Source organism: Ctenopharyngodon idella, chromosome 18 (genome assembly GCF_019924925.1).
Source record: "Ctenopharyngodon idella isolate HZGC_01 chromosome 18, HZGC01, whole genome shotgun sequence".
Taxonomy (NCBI): Eukaryota; Metazoa; Chordata; class Actinopteri; order Cypriniformes; family Xenocyprididae; genus Ctenopharyngodon; species Ctenopharyngodon idella.
Genome location: NC_067237.1, coordinates 11,004,381 through 11,026,441, shown reverse-complemented (window position 1 = coordinate 11,026,441; position 22,061 = coordinate 11,004,381).

Genomic DNA, 22,061 nt, shown 5'->3' with positions numbered 1-22,061 from the left:
ATGACATGTCTAGAAATAATTCAGGTTCGCATATTTATAGGTCAATTGCAGAGCATGTTCTGTCTCCTGGGTGTAGGTACGTGCTGGAACCATCATTTAGAAGACAAAGGGCATGATTGTCTATGAATTCTTCTATCCTCTTTCACAATAGTTATTGCCCCAAGTATTGTGACTATTAAAATCTCCCATGAGTATGGAGAAGGGAGTTGGTCTACTAGACCATCCAAGTCCTTGTGTGTTATTGTATGATTTGGTGTAATATATATGGAACATAATGTGATGGTTCTCTGCAGGGTCAAATGTACTGCTATGACTTGTAAATTACTCTTCATTTTGATACAATGTATCACATCGTTTCTAATTAAAATTGCTGTACCACCAGAAGTATGTCAATTAGTAGGACCAGCTTTATTTAAAATTGTAAAAAAAATAAATAAATAAAAAAGAGAGTAAAATCTGGTGGTAGTTTTGTCTCCTGAAGACAAAAACCAAGTGGGCTAAGAACTGTAGTTAAATGTTGCAACTCTGCAAAATTTGCCCTGAGTCATACAAAAAAAAAAAAAAAAAAATACAAAATGCCCCACATCTCATGCAAAATGAAGCACTGCATTTAAAATATCACAAACTCATTTTAAAAGCAAACATTTGTCTTATGTTGCAAACACCTTTGCCAAAATATTCTATTTTTGGATATATCATATACACACGATTATTCAAAACCCAAAGCTCTTCTTTCATGAGTTCCTATGTACATTTCTGTAAAAGACTGGAAGTAATTGGCAGAGAGATGTTAAAAAATTCCCGGTAAACACGAAAGCAAGATTGAAACCAAACTATTTTTTTTACTGTAAGCATTTGTGGTTGTGAATACAGTATTACACAGTACGAAAGAAAATAAATACATCAACCCTGTGTAGTTGGACAGAAACAATGGTTGTGTTTGAAAAAGGAAATCAAGATACTTCCTGTTAGATTTTTGTGTTACATAGAGAATTGTGTGTTGTGTTTTGCAAAAAGTGTTTTATGAAATTGAAAACCGAGTCGAAGGCTGAGAATTAGTGTATGGTTTTGCAGATTTGGTGTGTGGTTCTGGTGTTTGAGTGTCAGGTTTCAGAAATTGTGTGACAAGTAAGGATTTTGTGTGTAAGCAGTTGAAAAAAACTGTAAAATAAAAATATTTTCCATTCTCACGTACGAAGAATTTAAATATTTCAGACAGAAGCGTATCTCCATCCATAACTATTCTGATGCTCGGACCCTGGATTTAGGCACAGGACGTCCTTCTAGATCATGACAAGGCATCTGCAGATCTCAAGCAGAGTGTCAATTGTTCACCAGCACCCATAAAGGACCTGCACAGAACACTTAGCGCACATACAAAGATACACGATTCACAGCTTCTTCAAGGCTGAAGTTGGCCCAAGCTTTAACTATAAACAGGAAAATTTCTCAAAACATACTGTTGTACTTATATAAGAAGTTTTCATCATTATTCTCTAGTGTTTAAAAATGAAAATGAAAATAAATGCTTTAACATATGTTAAAGAAGTCATTTAGAAAGATAAATGTTGATTAATAACTCAAAAGATATGTATTGAAGGGGCAGTGGATTCCAGAATCCAACCCTTTACTGGTTACAAAGGCAAAATAGAACAATTCTATCATTACACCTTTTCAAGGCCTGGACCCATGCATAACAATACATAAATAATGATGATAATAATAGTATTATTATTACAGTATAAATGCATACATAAAAGGGAAAAAATTGGCCATTCTGTGAGACACTAGGGTCAAAACATCAAATACAGCATCACAAAAAGTGTAAAAATAGAGATACATATATGGAAAGTAAAAGTTAACAACTTTTTGGGTAATTCTTTCAGATTTTTAAAATATGACAAAATGGGTTCCCATTTTAAATAAAACCTGTCCACAGATCCCCTTATTGTAAATTTTATCTTTTCTAATTTTAAAAAGAACATTACATCTTCCAGCCAAGCTGTTGCAGAAGGAGGGGTAGGGGATTTACAACTCAACAAAATTCTTCTGCGGGCCAATAAAAAAGTGTAAACAATAATGTCCCTCTGGGTTGCAGTTAAAGTGGTGGTTATAGTGTCACTTAGAGCTGTCCCCATGTGGTAACTGATATATCATGACAAAAATATGACATGTTTTTATTGATTAAAACTAGACTAAATTTCCCAGACTTTTAGTCAACTAAAACTTGATAAAAATAGGATGGGTTGACTAAATGTAATAAAAATTATTCAGCTCAATTCAGTTCAAGTTCTGTTCTCATCTGAAAGTGTCAGTGCAGTCAAATCAGTAATATTGCTGAATGTTAAGTGTCCCCAACTAGGCAAGCCAAAGGCGACAGTGACAAGGAACCCAAACTCTATCAGGAGACAGAAATGGAGAAGAAAGGACCAGTTCTTTTCTGAGATTTGCAGTACATAAAGGTCCAATATGCACCTTTAATATCGACAGTGCTGATGCTGCATGTGTCAAGCTCCATTTTAATTGACAATTCTCAAAGACCCTGCCCCCTTTAGTTAATGTTGCTTTGTCTGACAAGCAATGGTGCTCTCATGCCACACATCACATTCTCACAGTGAAAAATACATTGCGGAGCAAAGAGGACACTGACAACGCACTGACAGACAAGACAGAGCAGGTTACTTTTTTTATGAAACAACGTCTCAGCTTTCAAATTTTGTAATTTAAAAAAAAAAATGTAAACAATAAATACCATTTTGTGGCTCTTTAATGTGTCATGACAGATAGCTGTAGCATCTCAGTTCAAGCGGAATGTGAACCAATCATCCTACTAGTAATAAATTCTCTTCAATTCAAGATGGCCGCAATGTGAGTGAATGTGTGTCAAGCTCAACTTCAAGCATGCTTAACGCTATTATAGTAGCTTTCTAAGATCTCCTTTATTTAGACTACTTTTCAATTTGTTGGCGTTAAAGTTTCTTTATACAGCCATAAGTTTTTTTCTGCTCTTTGAATTGCTCGCTTGTTGCAATGGGTGAGTCGCATATCTCACTCCAAACTTTGTGGGACACCATTCAACAGATCAAGACTGATATGCTGACTCATTTTGATGTAAAAACGGATTCCATTCATAGTAGTTTGAGCAGTATTCAGAATTCATTAAGTACTTTGGGAGATCAAGTTAATTAGTTAGAGCAGCATGTTGGGGCTAATGAGGACAGCATGCAAGTGTGTGTCACTCGGATTCAACAACTGGAGAAAGACAACTCCTACCTGATTAACAAAGTTGATGATTTGGAGAATCGAAGTCGATGTTCTAATCTTCGCTTTGTTGGAGTTCAAAATTCATGGCAATGATATTACTGGCTTTATGTCCCAGCTGATTTCAAAGCTTTTGGGACAAGACAACTTTTCCACTCTGCTGATCATTGAATGGGCTCATTGCTCTCCAACAGTTCATCAAAGCGACAGAGCCAGTCCCAGACTTTCTTCGATATCCTTGCATGTTGTGTGTTTTTGTTGATGGTAAACAGCAACGTTTCAGCTGCTACAAAGATGCTGAAGCTGTTTATATGTCACCTCAGATCTCTTCAGGATAATGACTGTCTGAGGTGAGGCTGATGCTTGAATTTGCGGATAACTGTTAATTAGCTAGCTTTTAGGTAGTAACATAATAATATTATTATTATTGGATCGTTGGATTCTGCATTACCTCCCCACTGTTACTGCTTTTTTCTCCCTTTTTTTTGAAGTTTCATTTCTGTTATTAATACTAATACTGTTTGAGTTAAGTTGATTGGACAGTTTTGACCTATATTATTTGGTTTACTCACTGGAATGCCCTGGAATATGGGGTCTGTACTGATTAATTTATTTTGTTATTTTTGCAACCCTGTAATGGATTTTTGGATTCAGTTATTTTTGTTTTTATGCTTGACCAGTGACAGTATTATTGTTAGTTATATTTTTCAGGCTGGATGAGGTTAAGGGGTTAAAAATCATTCATTTGAATATTAAAAGTCTGGTGTGCAAAAACGATTTACTTCTTGCTTGGGTTGATTTAAACAAGCCTGGCATTATCACTCTTTCTGAAACATGGCTTAATAGCAGTGTTTCAGATGATGAAATAAACTTAAAGGATTAGTTCACTTTGAAATAATATCTATATTTAAACAAGATATGAAGTCGAATATAGAGCTTCCGCCAGATCGCCTTCCGTATTCAACGTACGCAGAAAGTGTAAACCTCTTGCAGTTCACAAAGCTTATGCCACGTCATGCACCTTCCCTATTAAACTTACGGAAAAAGTGTAATTGACGCGACGCCAGTGTACACTTTCTTTGACTTCATAACTTAAAAATGGATATTTATTTTACACAAACACATTGTTTCGCTTCAGAAGGCCTTTATTAACACTCCGGAGCCGTGTGGAGCACATATTTATGATGGATGGATGTGGATGGAAGCACTTTGTTCAGCTCATACTCATTGAACCCTATCACTGCTATTATGAAGCTTGGATGCATCAGGATATTTATTAATATTTCTGCAATTATATTCAGCAGAAAGAAGAAAATCATAAAGACCTAGGATGGCTTGAGGGTGAGTAAAGGTTGGGCTAATTTTCATTGGGGGGGTTGTGGCTTTATATGTTTCTATAGGTCTTGTATCGGAATTGATTATACCTATGGTTGATCCTTTATATTTTTAATGTATTTTTGTTAAGGTGTTTTTTCATTCAGATAAATGTATAATCACCGGAAGCATATACAGACCACCATCTTCACCAGTGGAGTCCTTTAATTGCCTAATATCTACCATTAATTCTGTTTTTGGTAGAAATGAAGTAATCTTATTAGGCGATTTCAATAGGAATTGGTTAGATAAGTCATTTGATTAAGAAAAAATATACTTGTGACACTCCCACATAAGGAACATGTTTTAACCACTCTGTATATAACTGTATATTTGTGTATCAGAGTTTTAATAGGTTTTACATGTTTCATTGTCCATTTCACTCCTCTTAAAAAAATGTGTGTTTATCTTTAAGAACTGAGACTCTACCTGTCATGTGAGCAATCACATGACAGGTAGTAGGAAGTAGCCTCTCATTATAAAAGGAGCAGTATGGCCTACGATGTAGGCTTGAAAATCAATGTAAATCAATGCCTGGTTTGAGAAGTTCCTTGTCGTGAACATTTGCCATTCCAGGACTTCATTCTCACACTTGCAGTTTGGATTATTGCACACTGAATTGTATATACACACGGGTGGACACATTGGACTAACAACACACAGAGTTTTCTATGGATTGTTTTATGGTATGGAATTGATGGACTCTATGCTTTTACCAGTCTAAGGACTCTTTATATATCTTGTGTTGTTTTAGTTCAGTGTCATTTCTGTTGGTGTAAATACATATGTTATTTTATATCCGCTGTTCTCGTCTTCATTTTTAAACCCAACATACAAGTATTTTAAACAATTCTCCTTTCAATTGTGTTTCCTCTGCCAGCAGGGCTGAGTGTTACGTATTTAATTGTTTAAATCTTACCCAATTAATTATTGGGCCTACTAGAATTACTTCTTGAACACGATCTCTTCTTGACTGGATACTTGTCTCCCACCCATATAGATTTTTAAGGGAAGGTGTTATGTCTGATTGCTTTAGTGATCATTCTATTATGTTTTGTGTATGGAAAATTAAAGTACCTAAATTGCCACCAAGATTTATCAAAATTAGACTATATATATATATATATATATATATATATATATATATATATATATACACACACAAATTAATTTAGATGTATTTATTAATGATCTGATTTCTATTAATTGGGACAGATGTCATTTAATTCCTAGATGCCTGGGAATTTTTTTGGTACTGCGTTTATTAATGTGGATAATCATGCACCTTGGAAAACTGTTAGGGTTAAGGGCAGTCATCTTTTTTGGATTAACTCAGAACTTATTAGTCTCTTTAGGCTAAGAGACAAAGCATGGACAACATTTCGTCAGACAAGAAATTTGAGAAAGACAAAATCTCGAAATGCAAAGTCTATTTGTTATAAAGAATGTCTTTTTTTTTTATCATTGTAAAAATCCTAAGCAATTTTGGAATACAATTGAAAACATTATTAGTACATCAAATAAACATTCAATTAATCAAATTAGAGTTGATAATACAATACTACATGACACTTTATCTATTGCTCCAGCATTTTATCAGCATTTTTCTTCTGTCTGGTCTAATTTAGTATCTGCTCCTTACTTGAATACTGGCACTTTTAATAAGACTTGTAATAGTTATTTTTCATTTAGGAAGATCTTACCAGTTGACATTCAGAATGCCATTAAAGGGTTAGTTCACCCAAAAATGAAAATTTATATCATTAATTACTCACCCTCATGTCATTCCACACCCGTAAGACCTTCGCTGGACCATCTTCGAGGGCCGTGGAGCATGGACGGACCAGGGTCATGGAGCATGGGCAGAGCAGGGCCATGGAGCATGGGCATAGTAGGGCCAAGGAACAATGGCAGACCATGGCAGTGATGCAATGGTGGACCTGGGCCGTGGAGCAGAAGGTCCTGGTGCACTGGCGGACCTGGGCCATGGAGCAGAGGGTCCTGGTACACTGGGGGACCTGGGCCGTGGAGCAGAGGGTCCTGTGCACTGGGGGACCTAGGCCGTGGAGCAGAGGGTCCTGGTGCAGTGGTGGACCTAGGCCTTGAAGCAGTGGTGGACCAAGCTCCTCAGCCAGGTATGTCACATAACCTGCTTTCTGGAATACCCCCCTGACAAGGGGAGCACATGGCAGGATAACATGACTGGAACATGACAAACAAGGGAAACACATGGCAAACTAGGAACTTAACAATGAGACATGACTAAACTTCAAAATAAAACATGAAACAAAACCAAAACTAGACATGACACATCTCAAAATTGTTTTTCATATAATGTTCATAATAAACTTGTGGTTTATCAAACGGCATCAAAATCAGATATTGCCCTGCTTAATACAGCATATAATAGAATTTGCAGATTTGTTTTGGGATGTTCTATTTTTACTCATCACAGTACAATGTACGATGCACTCCAGTGGTCATCTCTGCATGTAAGAAGACACATTCATTGGCTTCAATTTTTATTTAGATGTATTCATTTTAATTATCCCAGTTACCTGCAAATTCTAAACAAATTTTCAAATAGACTCTATGTTTATATATAAATTGCATTTTTGAGGTCTAAATGACCACATTCTTGCCTAAAAAAAAATAATCTTAAAATGACACTCCATGAACCAATAACAGTAGTATTTGTAAATATTATAGTTGCTTTGCTCCTGCCATTGGCGCTCGTATTGCTGTATAGCTGAGGAGTGTTGTGATATGTAATAGGCACATGCGTGTACCGGAAATGATGTCATGTTGAATATGTTGAGCACAGAGTAAAGATGTTTGTAGCAACTTACAATGCTGTCCAGTATTACTTCATGGTGGCAGCGGTAAACTACTACAGTGTCATCCGCGTGAGTGTTCGTGACCAGTGAAGCGGAAATAATCATGCTGCGAGTCTAATCTGTGGCTGATTGCTGTGCGGATTGCTGAGAAGAACGCGCGACTCCACTCCTCGACGCGATCTCTTGTACACCAATGTGGGACCGGGAAAAAGCACATTGTCTGTGTGATAACTGCTAATCGGTCCATAAAATAACAAAACACGGAAAGTAAACGACTGCTTTTAACGTGAGTACAAGATAAACGCGATAAAATGGCATCACATTTACTAATGATGAACTGGTCTGACCCTGATCTAAGTGAGGCAATGTCTTTATTCAAACAAAAAATTAATCTGTATCTGGAGGATGAAGAAATAACAGATGCAGAAAAACAAGCTAGAAAAATATGTAGAGGCATTGGAGATGAAGGATTAAAACGGCTTAACGCAAGTGGGCTCAGTGATGCAGATAAGAGAAAGCCTGACACCTTGTGGAATTTTTTTGAAGGACAACTAAAATTGAATGTGAACTTCAGAATTCACAGGCTTCATCTCATGCAGTACAGGCAAAAACCAAATGAGAGCATCGACGACTTTGTGACTAGAGCCAGAACTTTAGCACTGAAATGTCAGTTCACTGATGATGAGCTAAATGAATGTTTAGTTGAAGTTATCATTGCCAGTACTCCTTCCGATGGTTTAAGAAACAACCTGTACAGCAAGCCTAAAGGTCACCCCATTGCCGACATACTTGCAGATGGGCAAAAGTACGAAGCCTTAGCAGCTGGTAACGAACAAATACAGCAGCTTGGCATGTCACACACTGAAAATGTCCATGCTATAACAAGAGGACGAACATGTCAAAACTGTAACACGAACCACAAGCCAAGGCAGTGCCCTGCATACAATGATACATGCTCTGTGTGTGGTTACAGAGGCCACTGGGCAAAGTGCAGTAAAAAGGGCAAACGATAGAGACAGCTATCCAGCCAGCACAGAAGGAGTAAGTCACGAAGATGCAACAGATACCAAGGCCACATTAACCCAAGGAAAGACCACAAACGCAAAGATGAGCCCAGCATTAACGTTGTAGACAGCACAAAAGACGATGGTGATTATACATACCAAAAACACTTTTACTCCATTACTATCAGTGCAAAATGCATGCATAGCATCCATGTGAAACCACCCAGAGACGAGGCATATACAACTCTGAATGTCAAACCACCTCTCCTGCAAGGACATGGATACAAGCTTCGCCTGAAAATAGATACTGGGGCATCTGGAAACACACTTACACTGCTTACATTCAAACAAATGTATGGTGCGTCACCACAAAGCATGAAACATCTAAAACCAGCATCCAATGTAAAGCAAACATCATACACTGGCGATGTGATTCGCTGCTTCGGAACCATCAACATGCCATGCCAGTACAAAAAGTCCAGATGGATAAACGCAAAGTTCTATGTTGTTGACGTACTTGGGCCCTCATTTATCAATGGTGCGTATGGGCAGATTTGTGCGTAATGAGTGCGTAAGAACAGTTTCATGCAAAGTGTGTGATTCACTTACTTGTACTTATATGTAGAAATGTGTGTAAATATAAGCACACCTCTGAGCATGCTTATGCAGATAATCTAGTGGTAGAATAGCGACACTACACATAAAAAGCATTTAAGAGTGTCACAGTATGCATTAAGCAATCCACATATGTCCTGTGTTTCCTTTAATTATAAAACACTCAATTTATCATTTGTCTAGTTTTACACACAATGCGTAATTGGTGTCAAACCCTACAGTGTTTAAAAAAAAAAAAAAAAAAAAAAAAAAATTATGGTGAAGTAAATACTACAGAAAAAACAAATGTAATTTTTACATGAAAAATTTAGTTCAGGCAAGAATAAAAAAAACGAAGTAAATTCTTAAGTTGTACTCAATTTAAGCTTGTAGAAATTAGTGTAAATATCAACATTATAAAATTAAGTAAAACTGCTCAACTTTTCTGATACTGGTGATGCACTGGGCCTTGAATAATTAATGAGGTTGATTTTTCGCTGTTTTTACACTGTTTTATCATTGCTTTTGTGGTTATGTTTAGTAACTTGCCATTTTTTGACATTTGGAGTTCATTTTCTACTCAATGCCACAATCACACTCAAAAATGATCCATCGAATGTTAATGTCATTGTGTGTTGTGTACCAAGTATTGAGGTCTCTGTTCTGATTACTTCTACTATGTAAATATGGTGACTACACAATATCTATTGTATTACTTGCTCAGATGTTTCTAAGTAAAGCATACACATTAATAGCATGGTTTCATTCAGTGTTATATTGTTTGTGTAAAATGTATTGCAAAAGAATTTTTAACTAAATAGAAATTACTCAACCTTTTACTGGTCAAGTTATAATTACTTATTTTCTTTATTAATTTTACTTTTTTTAACCAAGTAGAGTAACTTAAATCCATATTTGAAATTTACTTAAAAAATAGTCTATGCATACAAAAACTTGCAAAAGAAAAACTAAGTAAATTTCACTTACTGTTTTTTACAGTGTATAATAGACAGCTGTGAAAAATGTTTGTCTCAGTGCAATGGCTTATCTTGCGTTACTGGAAGACTTTGCAATCAATGCACTTCACAGAGAGCGCTTTTTCCAAGATCGTGCTGATCTGCTTGGCGAGAGCTCTCTTTGCCATTATTGCGGTGAGGAAAAAACACAATCAAGTGATTTTTAAAGGGAAGTGTTGTCACCATATATGGTTCATTGGAGGCGTTTCCAAACGCTAATGACCATGAACGTGAACGAGCATGGTACTTACGCACAAGTATGATTTATCAACAATGATTGCTTACTCATGTGCATAAGGACTGCGTGCGCATGTTTGATAAATACGGATTTTCTTGTACTTAGGCACATTCTAAATTTCATTCGTAGGCCAAAATATAGAACCTTTTCTACGCACTGTTGATAAATGAGGGCCCTGGACCTGCTGTGGTTGGACTATCTACAAGTGAGCTCCTCAGCCTTGTGACAGTAAATGTTGATGCAATGACTGAAAAAGAAAACAGTGGACATGAGGGAAGACAAACAACAGAGAGTACCTGACAACACATAAAAAAACATCAAAGAACTAAAAGAGAAATACCCAGACCAATTCGATAAAATTGGCAGTTTTAATAGCACAGCAAAGCTCATCCTAAAGGAAGGTGCCAGTCCATTCATCGACCCACCACGCAAGTGCAGTATCCACATCAAGGACAAACTTCAAAATGAGTTAAACAAGCTTGTCGACCAAGGAGTCCTGCGAAAAGTAGAAGAGCACACGGATTGGTGTTCTAGTCTTGCCTTCAGCACAAAGGAAGACGGGTCACTTCGAATCTGTCTAGACCCACAAAAAACTAAATGCAAGCCTGAAGAGCTGCCCTCACAAAATTCCAACTGTGGAAGAACTAAACCCAAAATTTGCAAATGCAAAAGTGTTTAGCAAGCTAGACGCAAAAGCGGGGTACTGGTCGATATATCTCGACAAGGAGTCGCAAATCCTGACCACGTTCCGCACTCCCTTTGGCAGATACTGCTGGAGACGCTTACCATTTGGTTGCAGTGTGTCCCAAGATCTTTTCCAAGCCAAAATGGACCAAATTCTTGAAGGTCTTCATGGTGTAATCAGCATTGCAGATGATGTTGCAGTGTGTGGAGCTGACGAGGAGGAGCATGACAGCAACCTGATAAGCCTTATGGAAAGAGCTGTGAAAACAAGCCTGGTGTTTAACAGTGACAAGTGTTTAATCAAACAGCAGAGCATATCTTTCTTTGGCAACCTGTATACGGACAAAGGCATCAGACCAGACCCAGCCAAAGTCCACGATATACAAAAAATGCCAACACCACAAAGCAAAGATGAACTTCATCGATTCATGGGCATGCTAAACTACCTGTCGCCCTACATACCAAAGTTTGCAGATAAAGCCCACAATCTGAGGGGATTGCTGAAAAGTGACTTACAGTGGACATGGGACACTGATTATCAGAAATGCTTTGATGACCTGAAGACAACAGTGACTGATGATGCTTGCTTAAAATACTACAATCCAGCAGCCACCCTCACACTGGAGGTAGATGCATCACAGAGAAGCATTGGTGTAGCACTGGTGCAAGACAACAAGCCCATTGCTTTCGGTTCAAAGACTCTAACTGAATGTCAATCAAGATACAGCAACATTGAGAGAGAAATGCTTGCTATTGTGTATGGTATGCAGCGATATCACACATACTTGTATGGCAAATCATTCATTGTGCAAACTGACCACAAACCTCCCATCACCATTTGCACGAAGCCTCTACATGCTGCTCCCCCCAGACTTCAACGCATGCTGATCAAGACACAGGGATACAATTACAGCATCATGTATCGTCTTGGAAGCCAAATGATTCTAGCCGACACACTCAGCCGCCTGCCAAACCCTGAAAACGATGAGGACATTGAACTTGATGAACGCATTGATGGGCTGGACAAAGAATTTGAAGACCCTGAGCATCATACTGTTGCAATTGTTAACTTCTCCCCGAACAAACAGGAGGTTCTCAGAACTGAGACTATGAAAGACCCCAAGCTCAGTGCATTCAAGAAAAGAAATCATCCATCAGGGATGGCCAGAAAGAATACAAGACCTGCCAAAAGACCTACACAGCTATTGGCCTTTTCGTGATGAACTTGCCAAAGAAGCAGGAGTTGTATTCAAGGGCAGACAAGTGCTTATTCCAGAATCTATGACAACTGACATTCTGACTCAACTCCACGCAGGCCATCAAGGTATCGAAATCACACATACGTGTCATGTTTATCAATGGGAGAGAGCTATGCCCCATTTTGGAGCTCCCACCCCATTTTGGAGTTCCAACCCCTATTTGGATATCTCCAGACTGCAACTATACTGTAACGAAGGCTATTTAAAGCTGTTAGGGCTAGTCTGGATTGCAGTGAACTAGGTGTGTCGGTCAGAACACCACAGAGTGAAGTATCAATTTGAACTGGTTTATTATCACTGGTATGCAGATATCAACATCAGAAGGGGGAGTCAGCCTTTACATGCACATTAACAAGTAGACGTTTAAGTCGAAGGGCTGTGGTGGACTTCGGAGGGCTTAGCAATGAGGCTTCCTTTGCAGCATCCAGAAGCAATGGATCTCTTTAGCTTAGTTTGAGCCTTGGGACGACCACAGATAAACATGCAAGGACTCATATGAACGATACTATGTGTGAGCTGGTTGAGCACATTCAGATAGGAGAACCTGAGGTACAGTCGAAGAGTCCTGTGTTATCCTGCGTGGGGTTTGCTCATAAATGGGTTGGATACATATCAGCTGATGTAGACTTGGATGGAATGGTAAGGATGTGTGTGTGTGTGTGGTTTATTCTTATAGGACGCACATAAACACAAGATACATCCAATCTGAGGCTGATAATAACTTTGATGCACGTCTTCAGTACTGATGAATGAAGCAAACCCGATCGTCAGCAGCGGATGATGCAATCTGTCGTTCGCTCCGTGCTACATGAACAGTGTTCTCTTCCGTCTGTTCGCGCTACATATTTTCATAATAAGAGTCCCCACTAGGGCAGCACAACCACGCTCTGACATAGTTACACTTTATGAAGTAGTCTTTTGCACAGCCACCCCCAAATTGTGTGCAATTTGCTCATGTAAAAGACTCAAGATGTCAGAGGGCATTTGTCATCCTCCTCAGCATCTGGGATAACTAGAAGAGAAATAAGCCGGGCAACTGGCCGGGTGTCTTTGACTTGTACATCTACAGATCGCACATGACCATCTGCACTCGGATACACTTTAACCACCCTGCCCACTGGCCAGAGCGCCCTGGGAAACTGGGGGTCCATCAGCAGGACTACAGAACCTACTGTCAGATCGTCGGGGGTACCATGCCATTTCTGTCTGCACTGGAGGGTCGGCAGGTAGCACCTGATGAATCTGGCCCAGAAGTGATCTGCTATAACTTGGCAGTGTCGCCATCTCCGCCTGCTTAGTCCCTCACTCTTAGGGTAGACCACGGGAGGCAGTGCTCCATCCAGCCGCCCCATCAAGAGGAAATTTGGCGTCACAGCATCCACATCAGCAACACTAGATGAGGTATAACCCAAAGGTTTGGTATTGAGTATTGCCTCAATCTCTAGTAAGATAGTATACAGAACCTCCTCAGAGATAGGTTGGACTCCTATGACAGTATACAGTGCAGTCTTGACAGACTTGATCTCCCTCTCCTACGTTCCCCCGAAGTGAGGAGCTGCAGGGGGGTTGAAGCGGAAATCAATCTTCTGCTTGGCTAGAAGGTGTTGGAGGTCGGAGGACATGCTGTTAAAAGACTCACGCAGCTCCTTCTCTCCTGCCTTAAAGTTCGTACCCTGGTCGGAACAGAGCTCAGCTGGAGTCCCTCGGCGAGCGATGAAACGCCTGAGACTCATCAGGAAGGAGTCCGTATCCATACTGTGCATAAGATCTAGATGCACCGCCCGGGTGGTAAGGCACTTATAGATGATGCCCCATCTCTTCTCTGAGCGTCGTCCTATTTTGACTTGAAACGGTCCGAAGCAGTCAATGCCCGTAGAGTAGAACGGCGGTTTGTATAAGCGTAGACGGGCCACAGACACCACAGACACTCTTCGCACTGGTGTTGCACCCTCCGAACTGCCTCCCTGCCACGGAGAATCCAGAAGACCCGGCGCATCTCCGCGAATACTCGCTCAGGCCCTGGATGACAGAGCTGAGCATCATAGTCCTGGATAAGGAGTTTTGTCACTGGATGCAAGGGGTCCAGAACAATAGGATGTCTGAATGCAGGGTCTAACCATTCGGCACGTCGGAGTCTCCCTCCTACTCGTAAGATTCCCTCATCAGGGTCCAGCTCCGGGGACAGGGTGAGGAGACGACTGCTTCGGTGGACTGCTTTCCCTGCTTTAAGTTGTCGCAACTCCTCCGGGAAGCATTCTGCCTGAACTCTCTGGAAGATAGTAATCTCTGCCTGTCGATAGTCTGCTGCTGTTAAGGGATCACTTCGGTCTGCCGCCCCATGCACCTCCTGCGCTACGGCCTCGACCATATCCTTCCAGGACAGGTATGACTGGCCCAGAAAGATCTCCTGTCTATCCGCAGTAGATATTACTCCACACGAAGCAGACTTCTTATACTCCTTGACATCCTGTTCTGGTACATCTCCAGGTAAGGATGGCCCTTGTCTCCAGCGGTTGGGCTCTGCTAATTCTGCCAATGTCTTTCCTCGGGTCACGTCATCTGCCGGGTTCTGCGCAGAATCCACATAGCGCCAGGTACTCCCTTCAGTAAGCTCCTGGATCTCGGCCACACGAGTACCCACAAAGACTTTGAAGCGGCATGACTCCGACTGTAACCAGGTCAACACTGTCGTAGAGTCGCTCCAAAGGATTGTCTGATCTGTCTTCAACGTCAGTTCTCTCTCTAACGTCTTTGCTAACTGGGCAGCCATCAAGGCGCCACAGAGCTCGAGGCGGGGAATGGAATGCTGTCGACGGGGAGCTACCCTGGATCTAGCCACCAGAAATGCCAGGTAGACCTGTCCCTGAGTATCTTCTGTCCTCATGTAAGAAACTGATCCGTAGGCCCTTTCAGAGGCGTCACTGAACACGTGGATCTGTCTGGAAGCAACCCTCTGATCAGTTTGCGTCGGAGCATAGGGTCGGGGTAACAAGATGAGTGGCAGCAAGTGCAGCTCTGATTCCCACTCCTTCCACGCCTTCTGCAGCTCTTGAGGGAGAAGTGGGTCATCCCAATCCCGCGGCTTGTCCCACATACTCTGGACGATCAGCTTGGCACGGGTCGTGTAAGGTGCAATGAATCCCAGGGGATCATATTGTCGAGCTAACACCTTGTAAACATTCCTCATTGTCAATGCCCCATATTCCAGAGGTCGGCACCTGTAGCCTAAGGTGTCTGTGTCCCAGTGCCAGCTTAGACCGAGGGCTGGTTCTGACAGGCCAGGTTCGTCATGAGAAAGCCATCGCTCCATGCTATCAGACCTTGCATCTGCAGGTAGGTGCCTGAGGACATCAGGTATGTTACAGGCCCACTGTCTAATCTCGAACCCTGCGGATGCTAGTACCTCCCTGAGCCGGTCTACCAGTTCCCTGGCCTCATTTACGGTGTGCACACTCTGGAGGCAGTTATCCACATAAAAACAGCGCTCCACCGAATGCTTGACTACTTCTCCTGGCCCGCAGTGATCTCTCGCATGCATTTGGAGAGCGAAGGTGGCGCAGCACGGTGAACATGCTGTGCCAAATGGTAGGACCTGCCACTCGAAGACATCAGGGCGGTTATCGCGCTTCATGTCCCTCCATATGAACCTGAGGAGCGGCCGATCTTCTGGTAAGAGCTGGACTTGGTGGAACATTCCTCTGATGTCACCACTTACTGCCACTCCATGTTCCCTGAAGCGCAGTAAAACTCCCAACAGAGAGGCTCCCAATGTTGGTCCCGGAAGGAGGGTATCATTAAGGCTTCGACCTTGGTATTGAAAGGAGCAGTTGAAGACCAAACGACTCTTCCCGTTATGGCTCACTAAGTGGTGTGGTATGTACCACGACTCATCCGTGGCTGAGGCCTCACTTGGGTCAATCTTCTTGACCGCTCCTGTCTCCACCAACTTCTGAATCGCTGCACTGTACTCATCAGCTCGTAGGGGGTCCCGGGCTAAGCGTCTCTCTAGACTTCTGAGGCCAGGCAAGACGGCTTCCTTGGGAGCTCTGAGCGGGGGAATGTCTTGTTTCCTTAACAGAGGTGTGGCATATCGGAGGATGCCTGCAACCGGTACACGCCTCGTCTTGGCCTCCAGGAGCTCCAGCGCTTCCTTATCCTGCTTCGATCTCATAACCAATTTGCTGTTCTGGTATGGCACTAGGTCCATTTTCCAGAGCTTCTCGACGTTCTGCATCAGCTCCGTCATTTGGGGTGAGATACTAGTGAAGAGACACTGCTGGGTGCTCAGAGGCCACTGAGTAAGGTGTGCAGGTCCTTGAAGTGTCCATCCCAATCTTGTGCGAATGGCTGCCGGTCCTCCAGGAGGGCCCAGTCTCACCGGTTCAATAGGAGTAAGTAGATGAGGGTAGTCCGCTCCGATCAGCACGAGTGGCTTAACATGTTCAAATGGCTCAAGTGGAAGATCCGCCAGGTGTTTGTACCTTCTCTTCAAACTGGCAATGGGGTAAGTGTGGTCTGCTAAACCCAAGCGTTGTGAGGTGAAGGCCTCCACTATCCGGAATGTTCTCTTGGGATTCATAAGAGATGATATTTTGAATGAGACGGCAGATCCCTTCAGCGTTTGAACTTCCTGACGAATTGTGCGGAGAGCGAGATCTTCAGGCCTCTTATGCAGGCCCAGCTTGTCAACTGCCTCAGGGAGGAGCATTGTGCGCTCTGATCCATCGTCCAGAATTGCGTAAGTGTCTAGTGTCCTGTCTTTGTTGCGCAGGAGAACTCTGACGACTTTCAGCAAGACACGAGAATGGGCTGATGGCCTGTCTAGGTAGAGAACTTCCGTACTGCTGCTCACCAGACAACTTTCAGCGTTCGACTGCTCAGCCTTAGGGCGTGTGTTGGCGTCGTGTAGGACTCTCAGATGTTTCCCTTGACAAACGTCACAGAGCCTTTTAAGGTCACATTGCGCTGCTTAATGTGCTCTCCCGCATCTCCAACATCTCTTCTTAACTCTGATCCACTCGATGACCTCCTCTCTGGTGAGTTTCTGAATAGCGGGACACTTATTTAGGAAGTGCTCCGTGCCCTCACAGTACGGACAGTAGGGTTTTGCTTTGCCCTTCCATTTCGACGCAGATGAGCTCTGAACCTCTTGTTTGGTTACATGGTTTGATGTATAGCTCTCGGCTCCATGTAGCACTGCAGCTGCCGGCTTGCTGCGTCGCTTCTCAGCTCGGTAGCCTGACGGCCCTGGGGCATGGATGTCTGAAGGGTTGTCATAGCCTTGGCACCACGACTCATATCGAAGCCAGTCTGCCAGGTCGAGCAGTGTATGCGTGTGTCCAGGACGGTGGAACATCTGACGTCTGAAGTTTGCTCTCATTTCTATTGGAAGCTTGGTGAGAAGTCTGGCCACATGTGAGCCGCATCTCAGCTCGACTTCTCCATCTGGACCCAGTGTCTGTAACATACCCACGAGTGACTGTACATGCAGAGAGAACCTCTTAAATGCAGCTATATCTCCTCGTCTAATTTCAGGCGAATCCATCACGGCAGCAATCCTCTTCGAGGCTACATGGTGTGGCTGGCCGAACTTCTCGGTCAAGGCTGCCATAGTGTCAGTGTACGGCCTAGGCGAGTTGATAAAGGAGTCGGCGATGAGACAGGCCTCTTCAAGCTTCACATGATCCACAAGGATCTGATACTTGAAAAGCTCCGTAGCATCAGTGGGTAGCAGGTTTGCTAGAGCTAGTTTTAGCCGAGTAAACTCCATCGGGTCCTTATGGACAAAGAGAGGAATTTTCGGTGCTGGCCCCCTGTACTCTCCTCCTCCCAAAATCGCTGATACTGGCGAGTACTGTCTGCCTTGAGCAGGACGTGGTTGGCTTGTAACAGGCCTGGCAGGGTGCTGAGTTGAGGATCCTGCATCCATATGATACATGCTGGGCTGCGGATGTGATATGGGCGAGTAGAGTTCTGGCCTCTGGGTGTAGGACCGGACATTGTGCTGTTCAGTACCTCGTTTAGTCTGCAGGGGGTTCAGGCTTCGAGGAGTAGAATGAGGACGAGTGTGGGTCGTGATGCTAGACGTTACACTATCCCTCATAAGCTGCAGCTCGCTCATCATTCGGTCTATGACGACGACCACTCGCTGCTCCTCAGCAGCTGCAGACATTGGAGGATAGTCAGACGAAGGCCATGGGGGAGGGGGCAATCCCTCATCATGCTCCTCTTCGTCTAAGGCTAACGAGTCAACTGGTAAAGGAAGGGGTGGCACTGGCCAATGCTCCGAGGTCTGATCCCGCTGCACTGTTGCTGAGGCGGTAGTCCCACGCGATTCCCTCCTAGCATCATAAGGTGAAGTGAAACTATACTGCCTGCTCTCGGTGTGTAGCCCGCTTGGCTCTTCTTCCTCAGTGTGGGGCAGAGGGATATGTGGCCATGCTAGGCTTGTGTCGTTAAAGCTCTCCTCAGAGCTTGGGGAATAATCATCCTGCACATTGCGTTGTTTTCTCCACTTCACATGAGGCTGTGAGCTCCACTCTTCTCCTCTGGGCACATGTGGTGCTGGGCTGGCATGTGATGGACCATGTATCTTTGATCGCACTATATCAACGTCATAATCTTTCAGATAGGATGGCAGTCTCACCTGACGTTTGGGCCGAGTGGATGGGGCCCACGATGCTTCATCACTCTGTTGCATGCTCCTAGCACAGCTGCAGATCCGGCTCGAAGGACCACAATTTGTAACGAAGGCTATTTAAAGCTGTTAGGGCTAGTCTGGATTGCAGTGAACTAGGTGTGTCGGTCAGAACACCACAGAGTGAAGTATCAATTTGAACTGGTTTATTATCACTGGTATGCAGATATCAACATCAGAAGGGGGAGTCAGCCTTTACATGCACATTAACAAGTAGACGTTTAAGTCGAAGGGCTGTGGTGGACTTCGGAGGGCTTAGCAATGAGGCTTCCTTTGCAGCATCCAGAAGCAATGGATCTCTTTAGCTTAGTTTGAGCCTTGGGACGACCACAGATAAACATGCAAGGACTCATATGAACGATACTATGTGTGAGCTGGTTGAGCACATTCAGATAGGAGAACCTGAGGTACAGTCGAAGAGTCCTGTGTTATCCTGCGTGGGGTTTGCTCATAAATGGGTTGGATACATATCAGCTGATGTAGATTTGGATGGAATGGTAAGGATGTGTGTGTGTGTGTGTGTGGTTTATTCTTATAGGACGCACATAAACACAAGATACATCCAATCTGAGGCTGATAATAACTTTGATGCACGTCTTCAGTACTGATGAATGAAGCAAACCCGATCGTCAGCAGCGGATGATGCAATCTGTCGTTCGCTCCGTGCTACATGAACAGTGTTCTCTTCCGTCTGTTCGCGCTACATATTTTCATAATAAGAGTCCCCACTAGGGCAGCACAACCACGCTCTGACATCGTTACACTTTATGAAGTAGTCTTTTGAACATATACCCTTCTCAATTATATACCAAAGCAAATCAAACACTGACTTAAATACTGCTGCTAAGACAACACATCAACAGGTAAGACTTTTAAACATCACAACATTTTTCATAGAATCGTGTTTTTCTGAGCATCAGTGCAGGGCAAACTGCAGCAGCTAAATAGAACTGATTGTTGCTAGTCTAATGTAAGTTCATAGGAGTCTAATTTCTGACTCACATTATACATTCCAATGTATTAAGTTTCCTGGGTTCTTTCATTTGCCATTTGGTATTTCTCATTCAGGCTGCAGCAAAGAAACCACAACTGTAATTTCAGGTACATACAAGAACTAACCGGTATGCATAAAATATGTATAAAAGGCTTGTGAGAGTCATGATTTATCGAGAAGAGAAGCGAGCATTGTTAAATATGGTGACCAATCTGGCCCATGCAAGCTCTTTCTGTTCTTGCATTAATTTGGATTATTTTCTGTGCTTCAGCTGCTGCATCTTGCAGAACTCACGTTCTCCTCTCAGCAAAGTACAGGATGTTTTCAGAATGTGCTTCCCCTTGTCCCAGCTTCATATAGCGGCGACTCTCATGGTAGGTCTGTGGAGTGCCTCTGCATTTCTCAAATTAGAACAGTGCTGTTGGAACTTCACACTGCACAGTAAAAGTGCCACGCTCATGCTAGATTTCTTCCCAAGTGATAAAGACAATTTGACAATCTAAAGACAAAGACTTTTAAAGACTTTTAAAGACAATCACTCCGTTTGCTGAGGCACCTCATGAGATCAAGCCTTGGAGGTCTGGTAGCGCGAGCATGATGGCTGCGTGAATTCCCGGAGGGGAATTCATTCGTCAAGGTTTATGTCTTAACATGCATGCATGTTTCTTTCAGCCTGCATGACATTCTCTCCAGTGTTTGTTGTGTTTATTAAAACAGCAGATGAAACACTTATTTGGTTGCTTCTAACTTCACCATTAAGGGTTAGTGGAGCAGTGGTAGCTAGCTAGCTTTCTCTTGCCATCGTTAGCCTCATCAGGCATGTGTGATTTATTTGACACTTATGCTACCAAACACTCATTCCATGTGACAGAGTCTGCGCAAAAAAAAAGCAGCCAGAGTCATCGTGCAGACACAGCAGACATTTTGTCGTGTAATATGATTTTGCGCTTCACGCTACCAAACATTAGTTTGCATGACTAATTACTCTATTCTTGTCAGCTCTGCTGTTGTGTTGAGTTGGAACAATCATGTGAATGAGTTTGGGGTTTGTGGTGGACATTTTGTCTTTCGCTATGGATTTGGGACTTAATGCTACCAAATTTAAGGGAAATAGTTCAATTTAGCTCAAAGAGAATTATTAATTAATTTATAGAGAATTTTGAAAGAGTCACTTATTTTACGACCGAGCAAATGAGTACTCTTTAAAAATATAAACAAGACTTTATTGATTATTCTAACACATGAAACTTATTTCTAACACAAACTCGCATACACACATTCACACGAGTTGCAGAAAGAAAGTGAGGAAAGAATGAGTTTTAAGAGAGTGAAAAGATGAAATCTCAATTTCTAACAAAATATGATACACTTCATAAGACCTGACCTGAATGAACCATCAATCATTAATTTAACCCTTCTATTGTTTCTTAGACTGGGTTATTAAGTTTTATATCAATGCACCAGTTCGGCTAGAATCTGGAGGTATACTTGTGTCTGTCGTTTGTGTCTTTACATGGGGATTCCCTTTGTCAGCATCTTTGGCTTGGAGAGGAGGATTTCCCAGGTTTGTTGATTCACTGAAGTCTTTTTGTGTCTGGATTGACGTTGTGGGAAGCCAATCACGTCCTGGTGTGCTGGTGGATGAATGGATGTGGAGTCTCCCTCATGGCTGAAGTTTGAAGTTTTGAGGTGGGCAAAGACTGTAGAGTCATTGATAAAACTTTGTGGCAAAACTTAACTTAAAACACGAGACTCTCAATGGAAAAGAAAGGAAACCAAGTAAAAGAAAGAAAAGTGAGACGAGAGTAGTTAGATGGCTTGAATGAAGCTGTTTGTTCTTAACCCATTTTTAACTCCCAAATCTGTCTGATCTTCATCACTAGTCATCTGATTCATTGTTAGTGTCCCGGAATTTTAAACTGAGGTGTTTATCCAACCTCTTTGAAAGTTTCTGATCAACAAGGTATCGTCTTTGGTTCAGAGGTGGCTGTTTCTCCTCCTCTCACCATAAATGACGTTATCACCTGGGGCCTCATTTATAACCATTGCGTACACACAAAACATGCCCTGAAAGAGGCGTATGCCACTTCCTACGCAAAAGAT